General features: G+C 35.7%; 1 protein-coding gene across 7 annotated transcripts in view; it reads right to left on the bottom strand.

Annotated features, from left to right (window-relative positions):
* LOC127848256 (solute carrier organic anion transporter family member 4A1-like) overlaps positions 1-14,463 on the bottom strand; it is a 152,308-nt gene that overhangs the window by 51,346 nt on the left and 86,499 nt on the right. The window contains exon 1 of one of the 7 annotated variants that reach the window (XM_052380605.1): positions 10,350-10,635. The exons of the other annotated variants lie outside the window; for them this stretch is intronic. The gene's annotated coding sequence lies outside the window, so the exon portion shown is untranslated. Of the gene's footprint in view, positions 1-10,349; positions 10,636-14,463 lie in introns of those variants that run through there. 7 annotated transcript variants of the gene reach the window in all.

Here is a 14,463-nt window from a genome sequence, read left to right as displayed (position 1 = left end):
GTATACTTAATTGAGCAAAGCACCATTGACAGTCACTTGCCTCCAGCTTGTGCACACCAGCAATTGAAATTGTATAAAAGTCACTCTCTAGGAAAATGAGGCTTAATGAATTTGTGTAAAGTCTTGTCCCAGATTAGCCCATGCAAGTCCTCTCAGGCAAACCAGGGACAACATTTATGTTTTATGTTAATTTTCGTTTTAAGTAAGTCTCTCCTTAACAATATAGAATCTAAGCAGAAAGTGTTGTCCCTGGCTGCACAGGCTAATACAGTCTAAGCAGAAAGTGTTGTCCCTGGCTGCACAGGCTAATAGAGTCTAAGCAGAAAGTGTTGTCCCTGGCTGCACAGGCTAATAGAGTCTAAGCAGAAAGTGTTGTCCCTGGCTGCACAGGCTAATACAGTCTAAGCAGAAAGTGTTGTCCCTGGCTGCACAGGCTAATACAGTCTAAGCAGAAAGTGTTGTCCCTGGCTGCACAGGCTAATACAGTCTAAGCAGAAAGTGTTGTCCCTGGCTGCACAGGCTAATACAGTCTAAGCAGAAAGTGTTGTCCCTGGCTGCACAGGCTAATAGAGTCTAAGCAGAAAGTGTTGTCCCTGGCTGCACAGGCTAATACAGTCTAAGCAGAAAGTGTTGTCCCTGGCTGCACAGGCTAATAGAGTCTAAGCAGAAAGTGTTGTCCCTGGCTGCACAGGCTAATACAGTCTAAGCAGAAAGTGTTGTCCCTGGCTGCACAGGCTAATAGAGTCTAAGCAGAAAGTGTTGTCCCTGGCTGCACAGGCTAATAGAGTCTAAGCAGAAAGTGTTGTCCCTGGCTGCACAGGCTAATAGAGTCTAAGCAGAAAGTGTTGTCCCTGGCTGCACAGGCTAATACAGTCTAAGCAGAAAGTGTTGTCCCTGGCTGCACAGGCTAATAGAGTCTAAGCAGAAAGTGTTGTCCCTGGCTGCACAGGCTAATACAGTCTAAGCAGAAAGTGTTGTCCCTGGCTGCACAGGCTAATAGAGTCTAAGCAGAAAGTGTTGTCCCTGGCTGCACAGGCTAATACAGTCTAAGCAGAAAGTGTTGTCCCTGGCTGCACAGGCTAATAGAGTCTAAGCAGAAAGTGTTGTCCCTGGCTGCACAGGCTAATAGAGTCTAAGCAGAAAGTGTTGTCCCTGGCTGCACAGGCTAATACAGTCTAAGCAGAAAGTGTTGTCCCTGGCTGCACAGGCTAATAGAGTCTAAGCAGAAAGTGTTGTCCCTGGCTGCACAGGCTAATAGAGTCTAAGCAGAAAGTGTTGTCCCTGGCTGCACAGGCTAATACAGTCTAAGCAGAAAGTGTTGTCCCTGGCTGCACAGGCTAATAGAGTCTAAGCAGAAAGTGTTGTCCCTGGCTGCACAGGCTAATACAGTCTAAGCAGAAAGTGTTGTCCCTGGCTGCACAGGCTAATAGAGTCTAAGCAGAAAGTGTTGTCCCTGGCTGCACAGGCTAATACAGTCTAAGCAGAAAGTGTTGTCCCTGGCTGCACAGGCTAATAGAGTCTAAGCAGAAAGTGTTGTCCCTGGCTGCACAGGCTAATAGAGTCTAAGCAGAAAGTGTTGTCCCTGGCTGCACAGGCTAATACAGTCTAAGCAGAAAGTGTTGTCCCTGGCTGCACAGGCTAATAGAGTCTAAGCAGAAAGTGTTGTCCCTGGCTGCACAGGCTAATAGAGTCTAAGCAGAAAGTGTTGTCCCTGGCTGCACAGGCTAATACAGTCTAAGCAGAAAGTGTTGTCCCTGGCTGCACAGGCTAATACAGTCTAAGCAGAAAGTGTTGTCCCTGGCTGCACAGGCTAATACAGTCTAAGCAGAAAGTGTTGTCCCTGGCTGCACAGGCTAATACAGTCTAAGCAGAAAGTGTTGTCCCTGGCTGCACAGGCTAATACAGTCTAAGCAGAAAGTGTTGTCCCTGGCTGCACAGGCTAATACAGTCTAAGCAGAAAGTGTTGTCCCTGGCTGCACAGGCTAATAGAGTCTAAGCAGAAAGTGTTGTCCCTGGCTGCACAGGCTAATACAGTCTAAGCAGAAAGTGTTGTCCCTGGCTGCACAGGCTAATAGAGTCTAAGCAGAAAGTGTTGTCCCTGGCTGCACAGGCTAATACAGTCTAAGCAGAAAGTGTTGTCCCTGGCTGCACGAGCTAATACAGTCTAAGCAGAAAGTGTTGTCCCTGGCTGCACAGGCTAATACAGTCTAAGCAGAAAGTGTTGTCCCTGGCTGCACAGGCTAATAGAGTCTAAGCAGAAAGTGTTGTCCCTGGCTGCACAGGCTAATACAGTCTAAGCAGAAAGTGTTGTCCCTGGCTGCACAGGCTAATACAGTCTAAGCAGAAAGTGTTGTCCCTGGCTGCACAGGCTAATAGAGTCTAAGCAGAAAGTGTTGTCCCTGGCTGCACAGGCTAATACAGTCTAAGCAGAAAGTGTTGTCCCTGGCTGCACAGGCTAATAGAGTCTAAGCAGAAAGTGTTGTCCCTGGCTGCACAGGCTAATAGAGTCTAAGCAGAAAGTGTTGTCCCTGGCTGCACAGGCTAATCTGGGACAACACTTTACGTACACGCATTAAGCCTGGTTTCAAAGATGGCAGCTTTTATTATCATATAGATAAATTAAGTCAAGGTCAAGATCAGATAGTGTAATGTGGGGGATTTTGAAATGGTCAGAACCATTTTTTCATATGATATATATACTCGCATTAATAATGGCATGTTAAGCTTACTATATAGCTATTGATTCCCATACCCCTAAATTCTCTTTATTCCAAAAATCCTTCCCAAAGATTCCAAACTGATGGTTGACACTAGGATATTTGGAAATGAAAGTAATGTTCCGTGTATTTATGACTTATGAAGTAAAAACCATTTAACAAAATTGTGTTTTGTTCTTTATTTTCTATTTTATTTGAGTTTTAAGACGTTTGTGTGTGATACTTAATACACATTTTACTTTGAACAAGCAAATTCGTTGAATTGATATCCCTGCCAATATACTTATGGGCACAAAAGTTTTCTGGACTAACAAAAGAAGCAGTTTTTCAAGATACAAAGGGCCATAACTATGTTATTATCCGATGGTGTACAATGCCATTTGGCGTGCATCATCCTCTTATCCATATATATACTCATACCAAGTTTCAATGAAATCTGCCAAAACACTGCCAAGATATGGCTCCGGACACAAAAAAGTATTTTTTCAAGATTCAAACGGCCATAACTCCGTTATTAACAGATGGTTTACAATGCCATTTGGTGTCCATCATCCTCTTATCCATATATATCCTCATACCAAGTTTCAATGAAATCCGCCAAAGCACTTCCAAGATATGGCTCCGAACACAAAAGTGCCGGACGGACGGATGGACGGAAGGACGGACGGACGGACAACGCCAAAACAATATCCCTCCGCCTATGGCGGGGGATAAAAAATAATTTGACACCCACATGCCTTATTGAAAGATTATTATAAGTAAGTTTCCGAAAATGGTGAAGAAAAGCCCTGTAGTGTCACTCAAACTAACACTTATGAAACAAGAGCTCAGCGGTCTGAGACAGATGCCCCCTAAACAGGGCCTTGACACAGGAATTTTTGCAACAAAACTAACCATAAGAGTTAATCTTATCATATTAGTGTCACAGTGACCTCTCGCCTAGTGACCCCTGGAATTTCAATAGGTGTCATCTACTGTCCAAGGCCAATGTACATGGGAAGTATCAAGTCAATCGGTGAATCAGCAGATAAGTTTTTATCAATTTCACACTTAGTGTTACAGTGACCTTGACCTTAGACCTAGTGACCCAAATTTCAATAGCGGCCATCTAATGTCCAACGCCAATGCAGGTAAGAACTATCTAGCCAAATTATTGATCAGAAACAATTTTCACTTTAAGTGTGACAGTGACCTTGACCTAGTGACCCCAATTTCAAAAGTGGTAATCTACTGGCAAAAACCATTTCACATAGGGAATATCAAGCCATTTGGTCAATCCATTCACAAGTTATTGATCAGAAACTTACAGGTCTACAGACAGACAGACCGACCAACATCCAGCAAAACAATATACCGCCACTTCTTCAAGGGGGGGGGGGGGGGGGCATAATAATGGATAAAACCTTACATGAAGATACCAGAGGCATTAAAGTACCTTTTAACTGAATTTGCATTTGTTAAATAATGTAATGCTCCGCTATTTCTATTGTTAAACAACATTACATAACAGTTTATTTCACTTTTTATGCAGCTCTGTTCCCATTTCAGCACATTAAGCTAATTTTATGATCTACATCATATATTCAGCAGTTTGATATAATGACTGTCAAACATTTATATTCAAACATTGAATCTGTCATAATAAATTTCTCTAAAAAATGGCAGTATAACACTAAAATATGTTGACAAGATTGTAGTTTATAAATCTAACATGTTGCTAGCAATATTATGAAGCAATGTACTGTAATGTTCATGAGACAGTTATGACATAGGATTTGATAGTGAAGTACATCATAGGTTTACAGAGAAGTTTACAATGGAAAGCATGTATTGATGCAGCAGAAACAAAAAGATGTCCACAAGTATTCTTGTCTTGCCCAGGGCCCATGAGTGCAAAGGAATCTCATTCCCAAAGATTTTTCAACTTAAAATATACAGTTTAACATGGCTTTTTCAACGTGGTTTGGTCAGTTAAAAGTAGATGAAAACAGAAAACTTCAACACAAATTTTTTACATTGTAATATGTAAGAATATCATTAATGGTATTCATTAATCTTCATATTAATATACACATAATTATCTATTCATGATGTAATAGAATTGCATACAAAAATACACCCATGATAAGTTATGAAAATCATTGTTGGAACCAAAATATTAGTGCGAAATAGAGATAAATTTTAATAAAGAAATTTAAATTTACAATTTAAAATTAAGTTGATTAAAGAAGGAAACAAATCAGGACCCGGAAAAATGTTTGAAGTAACAAGGAATAAAAAATAGTGGTGTTCCACTGTTTATCACTAAAATTGGAGGAGGATAATTTATAATAACATATTGCCTACAAAAAGTATATTGGAAAAATTTATGTCAGCACGTTTTGCAAAAAACAAATAATTTGAATTACATGTCCTAGCTTTTTTTCAAGGCATGTAAACTTCGCAAAGCTCCACAGGGAAATCTTACTGTAAGTTGTACTTAACTCTTTCAGTGTTGGAACCGAATTGTGAATGCATTTGCAAACAGTTTGGATCCAGATGAGACGCCACCGAAAATCAAAGAAAATGCCAATTTTAGAAATTCAGCAGACGATATTTTAGCAGACGGCAAATTTCCCAGCATGCAAAGGATTAAGCCAAAACTGCAGATCCTATTTTCTAAACACAAACTAATTTGTTCTGCTTTGAAAAAGGATGAAAAACTACTCATGTCATTTATATTTATTGTTTAAAACAGTTAAAAGAAACAAGATATCAGCATGAAATAAGCAGTCAGACATGGAATGTAACCTTTAGAAATCAAGATCAAAATGGCAGACAACATGACTAGGACCAAAGTAAAAGCGTATTCAGATAATATCGATATTTAACAGAACTGACGCAAGTATAGAACTGAAGTAAAGTTAATGTCTTTCACAATACCAAAAAATGCATTTGATGAAAACGAGGGCCAAAGGCCCTAAGACGCTCACCTGAGACTATAGCAAGAAAAGCAAAACTGCCCTGCCTCATAGCTGCCATGTTTCCAAACAGACAGGAACCATATCTAACTTGGGGACATGTTCACACCCTTTCACTTCATTTCACAAGTGACCAATTTTGTAAACCCCATTGACCCAGTTTAAAACAAAGCCAAGATGAAGATTAGGCAAAATTATAGCCTTAAGAGTGTTACAAAGCATTTTCTTTCATTTGACAAAGTGTCCACGTTTTTTTTAAGCCTATGTGACCCAGTTTAAAGGACAACTGGCTTAATAATCTCAATTATTCAGTCAAATATAACGCATTTAAATAAAGGTTACAATACAAAAGTAATATTATTATCATTACCTGACACACATATTTTACTCGATATATAATAATGTCTCTAAGACATTAGTATAAATGCAAGTATCATTGAAATTTAGTAAAAGTGAGCTTATTGTGACTTAAAATTGTTAAGAAATCAGGACCTGGTTTGTTTTGACAGACAAGTCTCTACAGTCTCTCATCCAGGAAGTAAGCCGAATGAGTTCTGTCACTCAAAACTAATTATTTCTGTCATGTTCAAATCATTGACCCCATCTTGGAAATCAAAGACTGGTTTACATGTTTCAACACCTTTAAAAAGCATTTAAAGATATCATTTACTAAGAACCAGGCACCTGGTGTTACATTCAATTATTTGTTGAGGTTGAATAAACAACAAGTCTTTACCTGCATTTTTAATTTCAGTAATCAACTACACATATTTGTTTTTCATATCAATTGCAGTCATTAGCAGTGCATTTTTCTTAGTTAAGAAATCAGTTAAGAGTAAATATAAGAAGTTTATTGCTGGCGGATGCATCAATAAAGTGAGCATATACTGAATATTCTACACAGTTAAATTTATTGAAATTCTAGTTTTTACCCTCTAAAACATATTTAACAAAAGTATAACAGTGATGTACTGTAAAACCATTAAATTTCGTGTAGTATGAATTTTTGTGGATTTCGTTTGTCTGCTGAACCACGAATTCAAGTACCAACGATTACTTATACATTTTTAATCCGAAATCGGTCATTTGCAAATGTCATTTCCGACATTTTCTTTTGTTGTCGGTTATCCCAGACATTGCTTTTTGCAATAGTATAAGTCTTTGGTAAACGTTACTTCACTTTAGTAGGTCACATTACACTATATCTATGATTTTTTTTTTTTTTTATTCATCATCATTAATGTACGTTTTATTCATCATGGTTAATACATATAATACATAGCAGTTAACAGTTTATCACATATGTCAATTAGTGCCAATTAAAGTTAAAAGCGATATAACGGTTTTCAAACGTGTATTTTGGGGACCTTATTACTCAATTGTTACTTCTAGGGGACCGATTGCGCTGAGAATTGCAAATAATGTCAAAACAACATTGATGGCAATGAGCGAGCGGGGACCCACACGTGCGCCGCTTTATCGCTCCTATCGACAATTATCGGCAACACTTTCATGCTTCAGTGCACATTTACCTCAACACAGATTAGCAGATTATGCTTTGTTAATTACTCTGGTTGTTTTATTAAAAGTTCAATTATTATGATGGTCAGTATTCCCCGAAAATTTGAAATCCACAAAATTACGTGTCAACGAATTAGTTATTTTTCATAAAACCACGAAATTTCATTCCAACGAATTTCTATACACGTTTACAGTATATAATGTCTACAATGTACTTTTGATTGGTCTGTGTGACTTGCAATTTTTGTTCAGCACGTAATCAGCCCCACCAAATGTTGAGACATTAGTGGGGACAACAGCAAAATGATTTACTGTTGTTTTAGCTCTAAACAATAGCCTTTCTATTGATGATTCCCTTGTTAGCTAAATGAGTGTATGCAATCTGTTTATTTTTCCCTCCAGTATTAATTTCATGCTTAATTAAGCAAACATTTAGCCAAAAAGGCAATCACTCCTTTAGAAACAATATCTTTGTCAATTTTGATTAGTTCCACCCAGTTAACTGGTCAGTCAGGTGAAAATAAACTTGAAATTAAGAACTATTGTTATTTGAAAAATGGTAAACATGTACCGGTAATGATTCTTTGCCATACAAAAACACACAGCAAAATTAAAATAAAAATGATCCTCACTAGCATATAGTTAAACTGTCTGAATAATTACATAATGTAAAAATATAATTTTTTTGTGAATGCAGGGTTCTTAAGTATAAAATATTGTCTTTTTTTTGTAGTGTAAGTTTGTTTTATGATTGTTATAGTGTGTGTGTCTTTTGTCTTAAGTTTGTTTCTTTCTGTGATGTTGTAATTGTTGTTTTTGGTGTGTGTTTTTATTGATGTTTCTGTCTTTTGACCACATTCTTGTGCATGGAAATATTAAGGTGTGCCTGTGACTATTTCTTTATTTTTGGGAGTGAGAAACAGAGAAAGGTGCTTGTACTTAAAAAGCCGGAGAATTTTGAAATAATTAATAAATATCCAAAGCCTCACTTTTGACAGGTCAAAACACACTGCCTCTATGATAATATGAACTTGTTGAACCATGAACAGGTGTCATAAGTGTTAGGTAAGACTAATAAATCACACACAGTCCAACCATGACTGTATTAAGACAGTTATAGCTGTATAGACATAAGCTATATGGTCTCTGAATTAATTTACAAACATTTACATGGACATTTTTGTATTGCTAATAGATTTATTTAAATACTATTTAATGACAACCACATCCTCCAGACAAAAGTCAAAGTCCTATAACATGTCATTTAACCAATTTATACCTAGTGGACTCTCCCATCCTACTAAATTGGATCAATTTATTTCCAAAATTAGGGATGTCTAGAATATTTATTTCTATATTAAGAATATTTCTTACAGAAATTCCTTTAGGCAAACAGCGCAGACCCTGATGAACCGCCACATTATGCAGCATCTCATCTGGGTCTATGTTTGCCTTTTTTCTAGACGCTAGGCATAAATGGGTTAAGGGAAATCCTCAATGTTTGATAAAAACGACAATTTAAAACAAAAATCATAGACACAAAAAAGTATGCATTATATTCTAACTAGTGAAATAAAACTACTGAACAAAAATGTAACAAAATAGTATTTGCTAATGGATAATAATTAATTGAAATAGATAAAAACAAAACAAGTTTGTTTTCTATATTTGCTTCTGTCATTTATAAGATAGCTATTAACATGTCCATTAGAAATTATTTATGTACAGTTTTTTTTCTATTAAGTATTTGTAGAAATAGATCTGAATGGTTCTGCACCTTGTAAATGTTCACACCTGGTCCCAGTGTGCAACCAAATGCAAAATGCAGGAAACCGGAAAGTTGATGAGAACTACAGCAACCATGACAGGGAAATGTTCGGAAATGTTAAGGAAATATGCAACTTGATGTTTTTAGACATATATTCATCTTTTATCTGGAGATGAAACGTTCTTACCAGACTTTCTTGTATTGTTTGTGTTCAATGATTTAAAAAAATAAAATAATCTCTAATTCTTCATTGAGCATACAATTTTTGTTAAAAGCCAATTAAAATGAAAGTAGAACTTTTTAAACCAATTTATTAATGTAAATATGATTTTAATAAAATTAACAGAAAACATGTTTATCAACAGTTGATCATAATTCTGTATCTTTGAAATTGATAAAGCTAAAGTTGTTTTGATGTTGAGCTGAGCATAAATTATTAGCATATGGTCTGATTAAAAGTACACAAATGTATATCTGCACATCTTCCATTTTTTGGTTACATATTAAAACTCTTTTATTTGCATTTTATATATTTATAAGCTTGTTGTTTATTTTTTACTATTATTACTTATGTAATATATATTGGTAAATTAATATAAAATTATACATTTATTTCTTCTGTATTTTGTATTTTCTTGGCTGTTATTATAATAAGTTATATGAATAAACATTTTGCCTATTCATGTTAAAATATTAAAATAATGGATAATCTTATTAATTATGTTTATTAAATGTTATGCTCACAAGCAAATATTGAATATCATAAGTTTATCTTGGAGGTTTTGCTCTTCAATATTTCAATATTTTTTGGGCAGTTTTATACATAATATTTTTAATATTTTGTTTACAGTAATTCACTCTTTTCAAATTATATATTTATTGTAAATAAAAACCTGATGCAATTAAAATCTTTGAAAGGAATTAACTTAGGTAGGCGTTCTTGAATAAGCTAGTCCAGTCATGCAACACAACCACATAATAATTAATATTTAGATATTATTATTCAAATTACTTATTTTATATTTGTATTTATATTTAATGAAGAAATTATTAATATATTTTTCATTTTTAATAAAATATATTTTTTAAATAATCTCATGTATTAAAACTTGTTAGATGAGGATGTGAAGTCAAAGAGGTAGCAAGGTAGCAAGTAAATAAACGTATAAATCCTGTCACTTACATACCTGATATACTTCTCTTTTTCAAAATTATAATTTGTATCTATACAAACTTAATTTATGACATTAATATTTAAAATTACCCTCAATAAAATTGCCCAGACATTGTATATCAATTAAAACATTAATTTCTAATTTTTAAACTATTATCATTTCGATTAAATAAAACTATATATAATAAATGCATTATATCAATACATACCTGTACATAGATACTGCTGAAAACTCCTCACTACATGTATTAAACAGTTATACACACTCCAACATTATTATATTTAAAGCACTTGTAATAGCTGCCGAATATATAGAGATCCTAATCACTATTGGTAAAAATTCCATCTGTCCATCAAATCAATCACATAATATCAATCACAACATATCAATCACATCCAATCAATCTCAATCACATAAATCAGTCAGTAGAGGAGTCACATACAAATCTGCCGCCCCTGATGCACAGGTCTATGTCACTAAGACACTTACTGCCTTTGATTACCAATGTCTCTTCCGCTATATACCACAGTACTGGGCAGTCAACAGCACAGCACGCAATGTTAATTCGAAAGCTATATCTCTCTAATACCAGTTTAACTTCTTATTTGCTTGATATGTATTCAGATGAATGAATTGTAGGGTTTAAATGTTGATACCATAATACTTGTTATGTTCCAAAGCTGTATCTCTTTCATACCAGTTTCGCATTAAATTCTTCTTGCTTGATTTCTGTTCAGATGAATGAATGGGAGGGTTTAAATGTTGCTACTATAATACTACTCTACCCTAACCTACAGTCTATGATTGCAATAGCTACCTATGAGCACAAGGCCCCTCACAAAAACTCTTGTAAGGCAAACTATATATTACGCTTGTTTCATGTTGCCCAATCTTCCTTTATATGTTTTATTAATTGCTTTCCAATCATCAAGGATGTTGTTGTTGTTTTTAAATCCCAGATTTATTCTGATAGCATCAACTTTAAAAACAATTATTTCAAATGATTGTATTTATGTTATTTTACTCTTTTCTTCTTTCTTTTGTTGTGTGTGTTGGGGTGGGGTGGGGGGGGGGGCGGGAGGGTCACAATCTAACAGTTTACCATTCAGAGAGTATATAATTTAAAATATAACCCTGCCTACCCTATATGTCTTGGGCTATGTAACCTTAAAAAAACATCCTTTGAATGGCCTTAAATATACATCCATAGGTAGGCATTAGTGTCAGTCAGCAATGCAGAGATTTGTAATGCAATAAAAGACAAGTGGATTTCTACTATAAAGTTAATTGTTTACTAAAAAAAAAAACATCAGTGTGAAAACTAAATCTGTTGGCAGACAAGTCTTAAGCAGGAAATGATTTTGTCTAAGCTTTTAAGGATTAAGAGGCAAATGAACGATTTATGAATGAGATTTCTTGAGGTAACACAGTCAATGATGGCTTAAAAATAAACAGATTTTCTGGTGCCTGGTTGAACTAGACGGAAGAAATCTGGTGCCTGGTTGAACTAAACAGAAAACATCTGGTGCCTGGTTGACAAGACCGAAGACATCTAGTGCCTGGTTAAACTAGACAGAAGACATCTGGTGCATGGTTGAACTACACAGAAAACATCTGGTGCCTGGTTGAACAAGACAGAAGACATCTTGTGCCTGGTTAAACTAGACAGAAGAAATCTGGTGCCAGGTTGAACTAGACAGAAGACATCTGGTGCCTGGTTAAACTAGACGGATGAAATATGGTGCCTGGTTGAACTAGACAGAAGAAATCTGGTTCCTGCTTGAACTAGACAGAAGAAATATGGTGCTTGGTTGAAAGACAGAAGAAATATGGTGCCTAGTTGAAGTAGACAGAAGAAATCGTGTGCCTAGTTGAACCGAAATGAAGAAATCTGGTGCCTGGATTACCTAGACAGAAGAAATCTGGTGCCTGGTTGAACTAGACAGAAGAATTCTTGTGCCTGATTGAACTAGACAGAAGACATCTGATGACCAGTTGAACTAGACAAATCAAATCTGGTGCCTGGTTGAACTAGACAGAAGATGACCAGTTTAATTAGACAGAAGAAATCTGGTGCCTGGTTGAACTAGACAGAAGAAATCTGGATCCTGCTTGAACTATACAGAAGAAATATGGTGCCTGAATGAACTAGACAGACGAAATCTGGTGCCTGGTTGAACTAGACAGAAGAATTTTGGTGCCTGGTTGAACTAGACAGAAGAAATCTGGAGCTTGGTTGGACTAGACAGAAGACATCTGGTGCCTGATTGAACAAGACAGAAGATATTTGAAGCATGCTTAAACAATACTGAAGAAATCTGGTGCCTGTTGAACTTGACATAAGAAATCTGGTTCCTGGTTGAATTAGACAGAAGAAATATGGTGACCAGTTTAACTAAGGAACTCTGTCAATGAAGATGTCAAAGCTTTCCTTGAAAAAAACATCACTCTTTACAAGTACTTTAATGTTAATAATGTAAGGGTGTCACGGTACTCCGTGGGACGGTATATCGTAATAGTCTCCCCTCGGTACAGTGCACGATACGCCTCCGAGTCCGTACGGTACAGCATTTTGCCATGAAGCCTTTTAAGGGAAGTAACTGTAATTCGCCAAAAACAAAGTCAAGTTGAAATCGCCTGAAGCTGAAATTCTCCCACAATCATCTCATATCATATTTTTAAATGACAAATTTGTAATCATGAATTCAAAATAAAATTACATTTTTTACAAATTAAAGAAATGATGTATGAAGAGGTCTTTAAATAAAATGGAAAAATGGTTTAAAATGGTTTGTATGTTGTTTCCATCTGACGATACGTATCGCGATTCGTTTGTATCGTACACACTGTACTGCGATACATATTGTATCGTAAGGTGAGCGTATCGTGACACCCTTACAATAATGGTATCGCCGAAATTCTCCCCAAGCAAAAAAACCCAACTTTTTCAGAATTCAACTAATCCAAACCATTTTTTATTGTGATGCATTAGTAAATGATACTTAGTAATTAATAGGCGCATAACACAGTTGATTAAGATCATTTTTATTTACAACTCTTGTATTCATCGAGTTCCTAAAAACAACTATTGAAAATATGACATCAACATATAGGAAATGACACAAACAGAAAAACCAATTATATACTTCAAATAGAATCTAAAATACTTGATAAACTGCTGCAGAGTTAGGCAAATATTTACATGCAATATCCCGTGTTCAACTAAATTATTTATCATCAATTTAAACATTCTTTTAAAAGAATTAAGATTAACAATTCGTGGTATTTTCTTTCTACATACAATGGTTATAAGTTAATATTTATAAATACAAACTCCCTGACGCCACATGATTTAGCACCGTTTTGTTAACAATAGGTCATCATTTGAAAATGCAAAATAATAAAGCATCCCAGACGAAACGATGACCATGGTAGACCATGGTCATCATGGTTTTTGATGGTTGACCATGGTATTTGATTGTCAGCCATCAAAAGCCGTGGTGGAACATGATCAGGAACATGGTTGGCCATGGTCACAAAAAACATGGACCATGGTCGGAAATGGTGACCAACTGACCATGGTTAACCATGGTCAGCAATGGTGACAAAGGACAGACTATGGTTGGACATGGTCACAAAAAACATGGACCATGGTCGGCAATGGTGACAAAAGACAGACCATAGTTGGCCATGGTAAATTAAAACATGGACCATGATCAGTAAATTTACTTTTATTTTCATTATAGTGTTCCAATGGTGTTTAATGTTCATTTACATAAAATATGCAATAATGTTAATTGTTGTACATGTTTGTGTTCTTGATATCATCTTAAACTGTTCTTGAAATAACATGGCCTTAAAACTTTCTGAAACTAAGTGCTTTTAATTCTTCAAAGAACAATTAATATTATTGCATATTTTATGTAAACGACATTCAAATGCCATGGTCAACCATCAAAAACCATGGTGACCATGGTCTACCATGTTCATCACTTTGCCTGGGTTGCATTGCTGTTTTTACAAAGGAAGAATATTGTGTGCACAGGAAGTTGAAACAGAAGCAAGCTAAATGAAGGCACATGGTTTATGTTATATTTGGAAATGTAAGTCTTTAATAAATTACCGGCTAAACTGATCAGCCATTGGTTCCATTTCAACTTCTTTGAAACTGTGTTCACCTTATGTTACCCAATTTTGCTACATTGTATCACTCTTTCCTCTGCTTTATGAATGTTTTTGTCATCAACAAAAACAGAAGCATAACCAATCATTTCATCTTCATTAACTGTTCATTAACATGCCGATGAAGTGTCAGCAATTCT

This window comes from Dreissena polymorpha, chromosome 10, assembly GCF_020536995.1.
Source record: "Dreissena polymorpha isolate Duluth1 chromosome 10, UMN_Dpol_1.0, whole genome shotgun sequence".
Lineage (NCBI taxonomy): Eukaryota > Metazoa > Mollusca > Bivalvia > Myida > Dreissenidae > Dreissena > Dreissena polymorpha.
Note: the sequence above shows the minus strand (reverse complement) of the source record. Positions and strands in the feature narration are given on the sequence as shown.